Genomic DNA, 13,996 nt, shown 5'->3' on the forward strand with positions numbered 1-13,996 from the left:
GTAGCATAGCCAGTAACGTCGCCAAAGCTCGACAATTCGGAATCGTTATTCTGCTTAGCAATTGTTACACAATTTGAAATCGTTTCTCAAAAATAACAACTGTGCACACACTGGCACAATAACACCCACTACCTACGCCTATGGTACGGTACTAATGTAAAAAAATGGGGGCCCCCAAAGCCAGGGGGCCTGAGGCCTGTGCCTCATGGTTAATCGAGCGCTGAGAAACACGAAGTATGGAAGAAGAATTTAAATGTGCATTTTTATTTCTGCATTATCACCTTTGGCCTTGCACTAGTTTTATGCTTTTTCAATAAGTTTTTGTAAGGGAATGATGTTAGGAGGTTCCACTCAGTTTGGTGGATCTGGCTCTATATGATCGGTAGCCTAAATGCAGATGCAGCAAAATCATCATCGTAGAAGGTGTTGTCGTTAAAGGCCCAAAGACTGCATGCCCTAAAACCATTAACTCACTTCTCAATCGTAACTGATTTGTTATATCTACCAGTCCACTACCGTACAAATATTTTGGCAATCTCGAATAAGCTAACTCTTTTTTCTTGTTTGACAGCCACTCAAGTGCCTGGTCACAGCGGTAGACCATAATCTCTTCTTGGGAAAATTTTAACATAAAGTTCCCGAATCCGTTCGTCTGTATATAATGACCGAAGAAACACACACTTGAACTTCTTTTCAAACAGTGTATTTCTGTAAAATTAGCCCGCGGCTACCGAAAACGAGGGGGTGCAACGCCTACACCACTTAAACTGTCACTACACAACAGATTACTTGGATAAAAGACGGAACCTTTGTCCAGCTAGCAAGCACTAAGCCAACAGTTAAATGTGCGGCCAACTTTCAAACAATCATTTTACGAATGACCAGAATAGATAGCAATATCTCAAATTCACGTATGCAGTACTGTGACGCAATAATGAAAGACAATTATGAAGTCATTCCAACAGGTGTTTAAAGCTGATGTAATATTTCCTGTTTAAACAGGCCCAAACAGGCCCAAACAGGTTTGACACAATTCTTATGAACGCTGGTGCAATTTTGGCACATTTTCTAGCAACTTCCATGACGTAATATTCAGTAGACTTGAACGGTTTTTATATGACGTTTGATTAGGTGAACAATTGTCTGGAACATAGCGGCCCCTAGTTATGACAGTCTGACATGGCATAACTAAAAAAGAATTGACGACAATTGTGAGCCAATGAATAAAAACACATGATACACTAATTGTTTGAATCACTCACGTTTAAGTTAATACGCAAATACAAAGGGCATGCAAAGAATGAACAGCAATAAGAATAAACACGACGATACATGAAATTGGTACCATAGGTACACGCTAAAATGACGCTATATACAATGATTGCGATAATAACCTACTGTTCCGGGCTCAGACAAGGGTCGGCCACCGCAGACAAAACCAGGCTCAAACCCTAACACTTAGGTGTTTTTTACGGGGGCGAGGCACGAAATATCCCTCAACACGTAGTCTACTTTCACTTTCCCCGTACTCTCATCATAGTTGCAGACGGCAACTTTGGCTCTACGAACCACAGGCTTCCCTTTCCTAAGTTGTGGAACTACCTCATGCACCCTCCCAAGTTGATACTTCCCACGTTTACCAATGTCTTGGAGAGAACCTACCACTACAAGTTGACCAGGCTCCAAATTCTCGGCCATTTTTAGCCATTTTTTCCGGCCCTGAAGACCTGGCAAGTAAAAATCGATCCATTTACTCCAAAACTGCTGAGAAAGTGACAAATTGAACCGATAATCCCTTCTTAATTGGTCACGATCATGTGGTTGCCCAACAGCACAGTATGGGTCTAAGTATGGGGTCAAAAGTGAGGCAGGGGTGATGACAGTAAAATCCCTAGGGTCGTCACTCAAAGGTACCAAAGGGCGTTCGTTCACGATCCGAACGGCACTGCCTGTGTACGTAAGCAGTTCAATAAAATTGGGCTTACGAATTGAAGAGTCCAAAATGTGAAAAAAGTACTTGGTCATATCGGCCACGAAACCAAATCTACTCAGCCGAAATCCAGCCAAGAGATCTGCCAGAGGATTTAACAAATCAGGACGCGAAAACATTACCTCATTAACACAAGTTCCTCGAAATTCAGATTGTTTTAAAGCCTTCTTCCTTAAAGCAGCAGCTCTATCTGACGCCAAAACAAAATTGTTAGGTAAATCAATATCTTCCTTCAACGGAACAGGTATCTCAAATCGACCATCTTTCAACTCAATATTCGGTTCGACAAGTTCTCTAGCCAAAATATCATTGCGAGACAATTCACAGGTTTCATTTTGCAAAGTCAAATCCTGAATGACTTTATTCAGGTCTGCTATTTCCATATCGCGAGACTCAATTTTACGCTGAAAGCCAGAGATGACATCCGACTCTGAAGACGTCTGCACTCTGCACACTTTAGCAACGCTTTCAACTAAGGGTGACTTACCACCACAAGCCAACCAACCGAGAGGAGTGAGCAAAGCATGCGGTTCACTACGATTGTCACCAACACGTTTTTTTTTTTGTCCACATCAAATAAGCGTTGTCGTTGCCAATCAGTACATCTACAGTACTACAATCATTCAAATGAAACATATTCACGTCATGAAAATGACGGAAACTACTTAAATCCTGCTTACGTGGTAAAGTCTTAACATCGTCAGCCCAAGCTGGGTTAACCACCGAAGTTATATCACAAAACAGTTCATCAGTCTCTAACGACTGGATGTTGAGTTTAACAAGTTCAGCACAAGTAGGTTTCTGACCAGCCAGAGTATCCATTTTAAACGACGCTTTATCATACGGTTTAAGACCAAGTTCGCACACCAAGTCACTTGAAACAAAGGTCAACTGCGAACCAGGATCATGCTGACAATACACCAACTTCGATTTGCCAGTCATTGGATTCAAAACACGAGCAGCAGTAACGCGGTTAAAGGCTGCTTTAACATTTCCAATCTTAACATTACGCACAGGAACTCTGGCACCAGCCTCATCTTTACCGACCGAATCCAGAGAATCACGTGACGTCACATAAAAATCATGCAGAAGAAAATAGTGTTTCCTATCGTTGGTAGGTCCACACTTACGACAGTTATTTGCATGATTACAGTCTCTAACCATATGCTGGCGCAAACAATTCAAGCATTTGCCAGCTTTCACAATGACATCTCTCCGATCTTTAGGTGTCAAGCGCAAAAATTCTTTACAATTAGACAAAAAATGATATTCAACTTGACCACGTGACGAACAACAAATACATGCCGGCAGGTCTTTTCGTCTAGCCTCACCACCGCGCGGTGCGCCAACAGCAGTCGAGTACTGCGAACTTCCTGACATGACATTATCATGGGGTTTTACAGACGTCTGCCTAACCGGACATGAAGGCAATTTTCCTTTGCCAAACTTTTTAAAATGCTGCGACTCACCAGAATCGCCCATTAGCATGATGCTAAAATCAGTCGACTTACGCGTTTCCTCCCGTACTACAAAATCAAACAAACTCTGAAAAGTAGGTTCCTCAGTGCTACCATACTGATCACCTAAAAAGTCAAGATAACGCTGCTTAGCGTCAAACGGGAGTCGCTTAGCCAAATCCAAAACAAAACGTCTTTCTAATTTATCACGCTGACCATAAGCTTTCGCGTAAAGCAAACACTGCGACAATTCATCTTTAAACTCTTTCAAATCACTGGAAGAGATAGAAGTCAATTTGCTACCATAGCGATACTTTCTAATTTCTGGTTCTGCGAAAAGACCTCCACGAACTCCAAAACGTTGGGACAAGCGAGCTAACGACATTTCTATCCTGTCTTCCTCTGACAAGCCAGGAGTGTCGGAAACCAAATTAGCAATCGTTTGCGCAGCTGTTCTAACACAAGCTGCTTGCAACAAAGTCAAACGAGTTCCCTTAAAGGGCGAAGCTGCCATCAAGGCCGTAACACGATTTTTAAAGAAGACAAATGGCATATTATTACCATCGTAACCAATCAAGGCCGCCTTATCGAAGAACGTCCTACTATTTTGGTATTCAAAAAAGCAATCCTGCTGTTGAGAACTCGATTTAGCGGGAGAAGACAAGCTATATCCCTTAAGGGGCTGAGTGGGCTCAGTCACATGTAGGCTACAGCCCGATCACGATCCTCAAACACGTTAAAATCAGGAGACACGATACGCCTCTCACAACCACCCAAATTACGTGTAGCTGGGCGATCAGCAACTAGCGGCGCAGAAAACTTTGAAGGGGGCAAAGCATTACTGCTAATGGCGGCCCCGTGACCTGTACGCTCTGGGGGAAGAATTCGGTTGTAATTTGCAGACCTTGGCTCTACAGCCTTCGGAAGACCCTTAGCCGCGGCCCTGAGACCTCCTGAAACAGCTTGAAAAGATGTGGATTGCCCTGGTCCACTTACAGATTGAACAGGCGTCTGGAAAAGGTTATGTAAATTAAACTGTGATTGATGTTCACTTCTGGAATGCCTAGAAGATCCCTTCTTAGAGCTACGCCGGGAGCCCACCTCTGATCGATATTCAGCTAATGCCACTTCCTTACGTTGTTCAGCCCTCAACTGAGCGTCTTTGAGTGCGAACTCAGCAGCTCTCGCTTCGGCTTTCGCGGCAGCCTCAGTTCGTACGGCCTCAGCTCTCGCGGCGGCCTCAGCAGCTCTCGCTTCGGCCTCAGCTCTCGCGGCAGCCTCAGCTCGTATGGCCTCAGCTCTCGCGGCAGCCTCAGTTCGTATGGCCTCAGCTCTCATGGCAGCCTCAGCAGCTCTCGCTTCGGCTTGTATCTGGAGCTCCTCTCGTCTTAGCTGTAGGTTAATTTGTGCCACTATCCGTGACGAGCTCTCAGACATCCTAGTGCTTACATTTGAGGCGCTATCCTCAGGATGTATGTCAGCATCCAACCTATCTGAGAACTCACTTTCTTTTTGTTCGAAGTTATTTTTTAACGAGTTAAATTCGGGGTCTACCCTATCACGAAGTTCTGCTAAAATTGCAGAGTTAAAATTTTTACTCAAGAGAGCATGGAAATGCCGTAATTCCTCTTCTAAAGTAGATAAGTTGGATCGAAAAATTAACAGTTCCTGCTTATCACTCAAAGAACCTAGGGCCACAGAAAGTTTCCCAATTTGAGTCAAAATATCCCGTCTAAGATGCCGGACCTCTCGAACTGACTTAGCCTCATCGTTAATGGGTCCCTCCCCAGAATGGCCTGCCCGACCGCAAAGAACATCATCAGGCTTAAACTCAGTCGAGTCGACGGCGGTCGAGTCCCTGTCACCACCGAGTGTAGACATATTAAATGTTAGGGCTAAATTTAACAATTAAAAAATTAAGTTACACAAACACACAAAATTACAGTAGTTATAAAAAACTTAACTGCAAAGACCGTAAAAATACAAAAAAGAATTTAAATGCACGATACCGTAGCTGTACGAGTATGTGAAGTCCAAACGTCCACAAAACTTGCTTGGATTCTTCCACTTGAATCTTCAAGCACAGATGGATTGCGTTTAATCTTCTTTCTTGCCAATAAATGTCAAAGTTATTTTTCTTCTGTACCAAACTGAGAAGAAATGTCTTTACTTTTTAGCTTAAAGTTCTTCAGTTGCCTACCGAGAAGAAATGTCTTTAATTTTCTTTGCTTCTTTAGACTACCAACCAATAAGATCTTCTTTTATTATTTCTTTGCTTCTAAGTGCTTCTTAGCCTACCAACTACAAACTTCGTCTTTTATTTTTTATGGTCACAGCGGTAGACCATAATCTCTTCTTGGGAAAATTTTAACATAAAGTTCCCGAATCCGTTCGTCTGTATATAATGACCGAAGAAACACACACTTGAACTTCTTTTCAAACAGTGTATTTCTGTAAAATTAGCCCGCGGCTACCGAAAACGAGGGGGTGCAACGCCTACACCACTTAAACTGTCACTACACAACAGATTACTTGGATAAAAGACGGAACCTTTGTCCAGCTAGCAAGCACTAAGCCAACAGTTAAATGTGCGGCCAACTTTCAAACAATCATTTTACGAATGACCAGAATAGATAGCAATATCTCAAATTCACGTATGCAGTACTGTGACGCAATAATGAAAGACAATTATGAAGTCATTCCAACAGGTGTTTAAAGCTGATGTAATATTTCCTGTTTAAACAGGCCCAAACAGGCCCAAACAGGTTTGACACAATTCTTATGAACGCTGGTGCAATTTTGGCACATTTTCTAGCAACTTCCATGACGTAATATTCAGTAGACTTGAACGGTTTTTATATGACGTTTGATTAGGTGAACAATTGTCTGGAACAGTGCCAACAGAGGCATTGTAGCCTAAGCACTTTTCAAAGATTTTACAAATGCTCCATCTATCCTAACGACTGCATTTTGTGAGTGAGGTGGAAAAGTGAGAGTTTAATACCGATTAAAACGAGCAAATTTTGTAGTTGCAACTTGCAAGTCTTTGGTGGCTGAGCTGAGGTGACCGTCCAGTAGCCCATGATTATGTGTTTCTTTTCCTGAGATGGTTTGGCAATTCAGTGCATGAAGCCAGTCTGGACCACCAATTTTCATTTCCGTACTAAGCTTGTGTTTAATGCCCATCTAATCAGGGTAGCATAATAATCGTAAGCAAGATGAATGTCTAACGTTTTAAGACCAAACAATGCTTTCTCCATAGTTCTGTTTCTCCAATCTGTTGCGCACAAATAGGCCTGCAAGATGTTGTACGGTATGCACAAATATGTAGTTCTGGGGTAAAACGCCTACTACAATGTGGCAAAGAGCCTACACTAGGCCTTTTACTTCGATGAATTTCTTGTGGTTTCTTTCTTAGGTTTCTTGCCCCATCAGCAACCACTTTTTTTCTTTCCTGTTGTTCTAAATCTGTGTAAACTCTACAAAACTGACTCCTGCAGTCCTTGCTATAGGCTACAGAATGATCTAAACCTTATCTAGTATTATTATTTATTATTATTTATTTGCAATCAGACTCAAAGTGCATAGAATTCAAATTTTTAACAGTCATCACACAAAATATCAGACTAACACAACATCAAGCAGGCTACATCAAACAACGTACAAAATACTGTTGTAGTGAATATAAAATGTAGAATTAAAGTAGTAATCAGAAGACATAACATTGCGCAATAGTGGATTAATTGATCTTTTGCAACGTTCTACAAATGCATAGCAATTTTTTCTTAATAGAGCATCAAATGTTAACACGTCGTTCTGTACCTGACACACTCTAGCACTGTCGCATCTCGATAAACTGTGGATAATTCTGTACGAGTCGTTGTAAGCAACTCGTATGCGATTTAAAGTAGAAGTTTTATAGTTACACCTGGTCACAGCGGTAAACCATAATCTCTTCGTGGGAAAATTGTAACGTAAGATTCCCAAATCCGTTCGTCTGCATGCAATGACCCAAAAATAAACACACTTTCGAAACGTCTATTCAAAGTGTATTCCAGTAAAATTAGCCCGCGGCTATCGAAATGACTGGTGCAACGCCGTACACCTAAAAACTGTCACTACAATACAGATTACTTGGATAAAAGACGGAGAGTTTGTCCAGCTAGCAAGCACCAAATAAACCAGTTAAATGTGCGACCGACTTCCAACACACGACTTCAAGAATGAATCAGAAAAATTTGTGATAACTCAAAGGCACGCCAGCAGTTCGTGACGCAGCATTTCATGTCCAAACAGGTCTCAAACTGAAACAGGTTTAAACCGGTCTGACACGAGTCTTACGGACGATGGTGCAATTTTGGCTCATGTTTTAGGAATTTCCATGACGTAATATTCAGTAGACCCGAACGGTTTCTACATGACGTTTGACCAGGCGAACAACCGTCTGTAACATTGCGGCCCCTAGTTATGACAGTTTGACATGGCATAACTAAAAAAGAATTGACGACAATTGTGAGCCAATGAATAAAAACACATGATACACAAATTGTTTGAATCACTCACGTTTAAGTTAATACGCAAATACAAAGGGCATGCAAAGAATGAACAGCAATAAGAATAAACACGACGATACATGAAATTGGTACCATAGGTAGTAGGTACACGCAAAAAATGACGCTATGTACCATGGTTGCGATAATAACCGACTGTTCTGGGCTCAGACAAGGGTCGGCCACCGCAGACAAAACCAGGCTCAAACCCTAACACTTAGGTGTTCTTTACGGGGGCGAGGCACGAAATATCCCTCAACACATAGTCAACTTTCACTTTCCCCGTACTCTCATCATAGTTGCAGACGGCAACTTTAGTTCTACGAACCACAGGCTTCCCTTTCCTAATTTGTGGAACTACCTCATGCACCCTCCCAAGTTGATACTTCCCACGTTTACCAATGTCTTGGAGAGAACCTACCACTACAAGTTGACCAGGCTCCAAATGCTCGGCCATTTTTAGCCATTTTTTCCGGCCCTGAAGACCTGGCAAGTAAAAATCGATCCATTTACTCCAAAACTGATGAGAAAGTGACAAATTGAACCGATAATCCCTTCTTAGTTGGTCACGATCATGTGGTTGCCCAACAGCACAGTATGGGTCTAAGTATGGGGTCAAAAGTGAGGCAGGGGTGATGACAGTAAAATCCCTAGGGTCGTCACTCAAAGGTACCAAAGGGCGTTCGTTCACGATCCGAACGGCACTGCCTGTGTACGTAAGCAGTTCAATAAAACTGGGCTTACGTATTGAAGAGTCCAAAATATGAAAAAATGCGATTTTAAATTGTTTGACCATTGCCTCCCAGGCGCCACCTTGCGCCGGAGCATACGGAGGTATAAATTCCCAGTTTATCTCTCTCTGTCTCAGGGCATTGTGAAATTCAGCTGATTCTATCAACTCGGGTAACTTCTTAGATGCTGCCTGAAAGGTGCTTCCATTGTCGGAATAGATAGCATTAACCTGCCCACGTAAATCTGTAAACCGTGTAAAGGCAAGTAAAAAATCACTCAGCGACAATGACGTAACCAGCTCAACATGAATAGCGCGAGATGCCATACATGTGAACAAGAGTCCCCAAGCTTTTTTGTGACTTCTACCTTCAACAAAAGTTAAAGGTCCAAGATAATCCAAGCCGCAATCAAAAAAGGGTTTCCTATGCGCAGTTGTGCGAGACAAAGGTAAATCAGACATGAGCTGCCTTATAGGCCGTGCTTTCTCAATCGCGCATACACTACAGTCATTAAGATACCTCTTCACGGAGGCATTACCATTAGCGATCCAAAACTTCTGTCGCGTAGACAACAAAGTGTGCTGTACTCCACAGTGCGCATTTCCATTATGATGCGACAGTACAACAAGCCTAGTGAAGGGGTGCTTCGAAGGCAAAACAATCGGATGCTTTGCTTCAAGAGAGATCTCGGGAGAATTACTTAAGCGCCCTTCAATGCGGATTACACCACCATCATCTACACAAGGTCTGTACTTTTTAAGTGAACGTAATTCTTTCAACCGTTTCTTCTCACGTTGCGAAGCGCCAACACTACCTCGCTTTATCACTTCCTCAAGGGCATCCGGCGATCGTTTGGTCATTAAATGTACCACATCGCCATACACGCTCTTCTGAACAAACTTCACAGCCAACTCTGAAGCACTGTTAAGATAAGATGCATCCAGTTTTGGCTTCACAAAGCTACGCTTTCTCGTTTTACAGCACAAAAATTCAACAGAAGCAACCAAATAAGCGATTCTCTTTTTCATAACATACAAAGAAGGTGCGGCCTCCATCAATCTGTGAAGACCACCCTGTCCAACGTCAAGCGACTCCTCTTCGTCACGAAGATATAGGCTATGGACAGGTACTGGAGTGGCATTTTCTACAGATGGAATTTCCTCACACTGGTAGAGAAGACTAGAACCATTTAACCACAACTCTCGAAATTCTTTCTTTGTAATAAGATTTGGTCTTGTGCCAACATCAGCTGGGTTCATATCGGTAGGGCAAAAACGCCAATCCTGGGCTCCAGACAACAATAAAATATGCTCAACTCGACGCGTAATAAACTTATTCAAACGTAAATCATGGTTTTTAACCCACTGCAACACAGTAGGCTACGAGAATCACACCAAAAATACTTAAGGCAGTCTGGCATCTTCAATGCCTCGTAGGCCTGCTTCACGAGTCTGGCTGTATTCAAAGCGGCAACAAGCTCTTTCCTAGCTATCGGCCAAGAAAACTGATTTTTTACAACAATGGTAGATTTACCCAGAACGAAAGACACACTCGGAACTCCGTTAACCAGTCTACGTAAGTAAACAACAGAAGAGAAAGCTTGATTCGAAGCATCACTAAACCCATGCAATTGATATGAAACAATATCATCCGGACTGCACACACCAGAGTTTGCAAAATACCATCTCGGTAACGAAAAATTCTTAAGCAGGTCCAAAGAGCGAAGCCACGACTCCCACTCTTTAACAAAGCTATCAGGGACCTCGGTGTCCCAATCAAACTTGTCTATCGCCAATTGCTGAAGTATAAGGCGTGCTTTTAGAAAAAATGGCGCTCCAAAGCCTAGCGGATCAAAATTTTGTCCAAGCTGACTGAGCATACTTCGGCGCGTGTGTTTAGCTAAGGGCTTTAAGGAACATGCGATACGCATCTCGTCAGACTCGGTTTGCCACACACAACCCAATGTCTTCGCTGATGGCAAAGTCATATTTTCAGTCTGAAAGTCAATGTCACGAATCAAAGGTGAAAGCATCTCATTATCCAAATTTGACAAGACAGTCATAGCCTCCTTGTTAGCACTCCACTTACCAAGTTTAAACCCACGGCTATCAAACAAAGCAATTGATTCATGAGTGATTTGCTGAGCTTCCTCTAAGCTATCAGCCGAAAATATAAAATCATCCATGTACATATTATTTGCAATATTGCAGAGAGTCAATTCACCAGCACTGCTGGGATTCTGCTCGATCATTTTCTTTATAGCCAAGCAAGCGATATACGGGCTACTCTTTATTCCCCAAGGGTGTACACAAAAACGAAATGGTACCATCCTACCATTTTCAAGGTCATCATCTTCAAACCACAATATACGAAACAAATCCCTTTGCGACTCAGGTAATTTTATTTGAAAGAAGCATTTAGTCACATCAGCCATGAGACCAAATCTACCAAGCCGAAATCTAGCCAAGACATCTACCAGAGGGTTTAACAAGTCAGGACCCGAAAACATTACATCATTAACACAAGTTCCTCAAAATTCAGACTTGCCATCGTAAACAATGCGCTTTTTTAATTGTGACGTAACAAAGTATGGTAAATACCATTCAAATCCCTTGACATTTCCTGCTTCACCAGTACGCTCAATATAGCCATTTGATTTAAGATCTTTCATGGTGTCAGTAAGGAAATCACGAAGTTCAGGTTGTTTTAAAGCTTTCTTTCTTAAAGCAGCAGCTCTATCTGACGCCAACACAAAATTGTTAGGTAGATCAATATCTTCCTTCAACGGAACAAGTATCTCAAATCGACCATCTTTCAACTCAATATTCGGTTCGACAAGTTCTCTAGCCAAAATATCATTGCGAGACAATTCACAGGTTTCATTTTGTAACGTCAAATCCTGAATGACTTTATTCAGGTCTGCTATTTCCATATCACGAGACTCAATTTTACGCTGAAAGCCAGAGATGACATCCGACTCTGAAGACGTCTGCACTCTGCACACTTTAGCAACGCTTTCATCTAAGGGTGACTTACCACCACAAGCCAACCAACCGAGAGGAGTGAGCAAAGCATGTGGTTCACTACGATTTTCACCAACACGCTCTTTTTTTGCACACATCAAATAAGCGTTGTCGTTGCCAATCAGTATATCTACAGTACTACAATCATTCAAATGAAACATATTCACGTCATGAAAATGACGGAAACCATTTAAATCTTGTTTATGTGGTAAAGTTTTAACATCGTCAGCCCAAGCTGGGTTAACCACCGAAGTTATATCACAAAACAGTTCATCTGTCTCTAACGACTGGATGTTGAGTTTGACAAGGTCAGCACAAGTAGCTTTCTGACCAGCCAGGGTATCCATTTTAAACGACGCTTTATCGTACGGTTTAAGATCAAGTTCACACACCAAATTACTCGAAACAAACGTCAACTGCGAACCAGGATCATGCTGACAATACACCAACTTCGATTTGCCAGTCATTGGATTCAGAACACGAGCAGCAGTAACGCGGCTAAAGGCTGCTTTAACATTTCCAATCTTAACATTACGCACAGGAACTCTGGCACGAGCATCATCTTTCCCAACCGAATCCAGAGAATCACGTGACGTCACATAAAAATCATGCAGAAGAAAATAGTGTTTCCTATCGTTGGTAGGCCCACACTTACGACAGTTATTTGCATGAACGCAATCCCTAACCATATGCTGGCGCAAACAATTCAAGCATTTGCCAGCTCTCACAATGACATCTCTCCGATCTTTAGGTGTCAAGCGCAAAAATTCTTTACAATTAGACAAAAAATGATATTCAACTTGACCACGTGACGAACAACAAATGCATGCCGGTAGGTTTTTACGTCTGGCTTCACCACCGCGCGGTGCGCCAACAACAGTCGAGTACTGCGAACTCCCTGACATCACATCATCATGGGGTTTTACGGACGTCTGCCTAACCGGACATGAAGGCAATTTTCCTTTGCCAAACTTTTTAAATTGCTGCGACTCACCAGAATCGCCCATTAGCATAATGCTAAAATCAGTCGACTTACGCGTTTCCTCCCGTACTACAAATTCAAACAAACTCTGAAAAGTAGGCTCATCAGTGCCACCATACTGATCACCTAAAAAGTCAAGATAACGCTGCTTAGCGTCAAACGGGAGTCGCTTAGCCAAATCCAAAACAAAACGTCTTTCTAATTTATCACGCTGACCATAAGCTTGCGCATAAAGCAAACACTGCGACAATTCATCTTTAAACTCTTTCAAATCACTGGAAGAGGTCGAAGTCAATTTGCTACCATAGCGATACTTTCTAATTTCCGATTCTGCAAAAAGACCTCCACGAACCCCAAAACGCTGGGACAAGCGAGCTAACGACATTTCTATCCTGTCTTCCTCTGACAAGCCAGGGGTGTCAGAAACCAAATTAGCAATCGTTTGCGCAGCTGTCCTAACACAAGCTGCTTGTAACAAAGTCAAACGAGTCCCCTTAAAGGGCGAAGCTGCCATTAAGGCCGTAACACGACTTTTAAAGAAGATAAATGGCATATTATTACCATCGTAACCAATCAAGGCCGCCTTATCGAAAAACGTCCTACTATTTTGGTATTCAAAAAAGCAATCCTGCTGTTGAGAACTCGATTTAGCGGGAGAAGACAAGCTATATCCCTTAAGGGGCTGAGTGGGCTCAGTCACATGCACAGCCCGATCACGATCCTCACACACGTTAAAATCAGGAGACGCGATACGCCTCTCACAACCACCCAAATTACGTGTAGCTGGGCGATCCACAACTAGCGGCGCAGAAAACTTTGAAGGGGCAAAGCATTACTGCTAATGGCGGCCCCGTGACCTGTACGCTCTGGGGGAGGAGTTCGGTTGTAATTCGCAGACCTTGGCTCTACAGCATTCGGAAGACCCTTAGCCGCGGCCCCAAGACCTCCTGAAACAGCTGGAAAACGTGTGGATTGCCCTGGTCCACTCACAGGTTGAACGGGCGCTTGGAAAAGGTTATGTAAATTAAACTGCGATTGATGTTCTTTTCTGGAATGCCTAGAAGAGCTCTTCTTAGAGCTACGCCGGGAGCCCGCCTCTGATCGATATTCAGCTAAACTACCTCTTTTCGTTGTTCAGCCCTCAACTGAGCGTCTTTGAGTGCGAACTCAGCAGCTCTCGCTTCGGCTTTCGCGGCGGCCTCAGCTGCTCTCGCTTCGGCCTCAGCTCTCCCGGCGGCCTCAGCTCGAATGGCCTCAGCAGCT

Source organism: Aplidium turbinatum, chromosome 1, assembly GCF_918807975.1.
Source record: "Aplidium turbinatum chromosome 1, kaAplTurb1.1, whole genome shotgun sequence".
Lineage (NCBI taxonomy): Eukaryota > Metazoa > Chordata > Ascidiacea > Aplousobranchia > Polyclinidae > Aplidium > Aplidium turbinatum.